At 47.4% G+C, this 2,784-nt stretch overlaps 1 long non-coding RNA gene across 1 annotated transcript in view; it reads right to left on the bottom strand.

Moving 5' to 3' along the window:
* The window catches only part of LOC110292130, a 5,497-nt gene extending 4,878 nt beyond the window's left edge, over window positions 1-619 (bottom strand). The window contains exon 1 of the long non-coding RNA XR_002377664.1: window positions 526-619. This is a non-coding gene — a long non-coding RNA (uncharacterized LOC110292130). The remainder of the gene's footprint in view (window positions 1-525) is intronic.
* Between the last annotated feature and the right edge of the window lie 2,165 nt (window positions 620-2,784).

Genomic DNA, 2,784 nt, shown 5'->3' with positions numbered 1-2,784 from the left:
TCCCAAGTGCTGGGATTAAAGGCATGTTCCACCACTGCCCGACTGGAGGCATTCCTCTTACAAGCATCCTTTCCCCTGGCCTCCTCTGCCTTGTCTCTTACAACTGCACAGCTGACATCCTGATAGAAGACAACAAATGCTGTAAAGGTGGTCCAGCCTGATCCCAGCACTTGGGAAGCAAAGGCAGGCTGATCTCTCGGAGTCTGAGAAACGCCTGATCTTTGTGGTAAATTCCAGGCCAGCTAAGGGCTACATAGTGAAACCCTGTATCAAAACAAGAAAGCAAATAACAAGCAAACAGCAAAAACAGAAACAAAGAGGGAGAAAAAGCTCGGAGCCCTGTATTGTGTAAAGGGGACTGAGTGGGGACCAGAAGCCAGGCAGGGAGGTGCAGGTGTGTAGGTTCCAACTTCTGGAACCAGTTAGGGCAGGTTGCAAGTCCCAGCATCTCTACTCCAGGGCGTAGTGACTGGGTCAGGCTGTGATCTCCCTGAGCCTGCCTCCTCATCAATAAATAACACCTACCTCATACCTCCATGGCAGCTGAATCTCAAGATAAGACCTGGGGTGCTGTCATTAACAGATAATTACCCAGCACAGAGGGAAGGCTGGTAGTGGAAGTGATGAAGGGAGTTAGGAGCCCTACCGAGATGAGATGGGAGAGGCTGCTCCGAAGGGAGGAGCCCCGCTCAAGTCTCAGCTCTTCTGACAGGGGGTCACCTTGCACCTTGGCTTTCCTTTCCTGGGCCTCCTCTCCCTTATCTGACACAACAGAGGGGGGAGGGTATGCTCTTCCTGAGGTGGCTGGAGGAATTTGTTGAGTGGGCAAGAACTCAGAGAGTTCCCAGAGTGGTGATGGGTCACCTCAGCCTATGTTTGTTTTCTGTCTCTTCATGGATGCTTGTGTCTCACGTGAATGGGGCAAGCTGGTTCCTGTAGACAGACACCCAGATACGTCACTTAGTAGGTGAAAAGGGAGCACGTTCAACTGGGAAGCAAGGACTGTGTGCTTTCAAGCAGGAATAGGTGCCCTAGGCCTTCCCGCCTCCCCCCTCCCCCACTTCTTCACAGTGTCCTTACTTTAGATTTGGGAATAACAAGAACTCACTCAGAACAATGCCAGTCCATAGTTGGATGCTCATTAAATAAATAAATGAATGTTATAGAATAAAACCCACTCCTTCTTTTCCCTGTTAACCACTGGACATAAGTCATGAATCCTGCCTTTGTGAATAATTTAAAATTAACAAGCTAGGCATTGGGCCATGATTCACGCCTTTAAGCTTAGCATGCAGGAGGCAAAAGCAGGTAGATCTCGATGAATTTGAGGCCAGCTTGATCTACATAATGAGTTCGGGGCCAGCCAGGGTTACATAGTGAGATCTTGTCTCAAGCAAATAATTAAAAAAATAAATACATATCAAGCCTAGAAAATGCAGCTGATTGAAAAGAACAGAACCAGCTCCAAGAGACTGAAACAGCAGCCAAAGAGCTTACAAAGACTGGACCTAACCCCCATCTCCAGCCCAACCCACACACATATGTAGCAGCTTGGTCTTCATGCAGGTCCCCCAACAACTGGAGCTGGGGTTGTCCCTGACAACTCTGTTGCATGCCTGAAGATCCTGTGCTCCTAACTGGGCTACGTTGTCTGGTGTCAGTGGGAGAGATGAACCTAGTCCTGCAGTGACTTGAGGTGCCAGAGTTGATTAGGACCCAGGTGGGGACTGTCCCCTTCTCAGAGGTGATGGAGAGGGGCGGTGGAGGAGGGGCAGTGTGAAGGGGAGACTGGCAGGTGGGGCTGCAATCAGTATGTAATGTGAATAAATTATCCCCACCCCTGGGGGAGGGATAATCATTTGTTATCCGATTCTTTCCCCCCTTTTTCTTCAAGACAGGGTTTCTCTGTGTAGCCCTGGCTATTCTGGAACTCACTCTGCAGACCAGGCTGGCCTTGAACTCAGAGATTATCTGACTCTTCTAGGCTCTCTTCTAAGTAAATCCAGTTAAGTACCCACCAAGAAGCATTGTTTCCCAGCTGGCTTTCTCTTCCTTTTCACTTAACATTAAGTGGGGCTGGAGAGAGGGTGTGGCGGTTAAGGGCACTTGCTCTTCTTGCAGACCTTGGGTTCACTTCTCAGCACCCACATGTTGGCTCATGACATCTTTTTTTTCAGTTCCAGGGCATCCAACATCCTCTTCTGTCCTTCAAGAACAAAAGGCACACTTGTGGACATATGTACATACAGGCAAACACTCATACACATAACACACAAGTAACTAGATCTTTGAAAATGTAATACTATTTTAGGTGTCTCTTTATGTCATTGAAGCTTCCTAAATACTTTTAGATTTTTAGTATCCACATGGTATTCTATGGACATTCTGTAAACAGAGCCTTCCTCTTGGGCATACAAGTGGTTTTTATATTTTGCAAGTATGTATCTCTATCTACACATAGACATGGTGCTTGTGCTGCTTATGTTAGCGGGTTGGATCTCCAGGGAACCTTAGATTCTTATGTTGTCGCTGTTCCCATTTTATAGATTGGGACGTTTAAGCACAGAGATAGTGGAGGAGGCCATTTGTCCGACATCACCTAGAGCAGAGTAACAGGGTCACAGAGAATGTGCAGTAGGCAGGTCCCCATCTCCATCTCCACCTCCCTCCCTTCCTCCCTTCTTCATCTTCTTCTTCTTCTTCTTCTTCTTCTTCTTCTTCTTCTTCTTCTTCTTCTTCTTCTTCTTCTTCTTCTTCTTCTTCTTCTTCTTCTTCTTCCTCTTC

Source organism: Mus caroli, chromosome 4, assembly GCF_900094665.2.
Source record: "Mus caroli chromosome 4, CAROLI_EIJ_v1.1, whole genome shotgun sequence".
In the NCBI taxonomy this organism is placed as follows: Eukaryota; Metazoa; Chordata; class Mammalia; order Rodentia; family Muridae; genus Mus; species Mus caroli.
The sequence above is the reverse complement of the archived record's forward strand: the minus strand, read 5'-3'. Positions and strand labels throughout refer to the sequence as shown.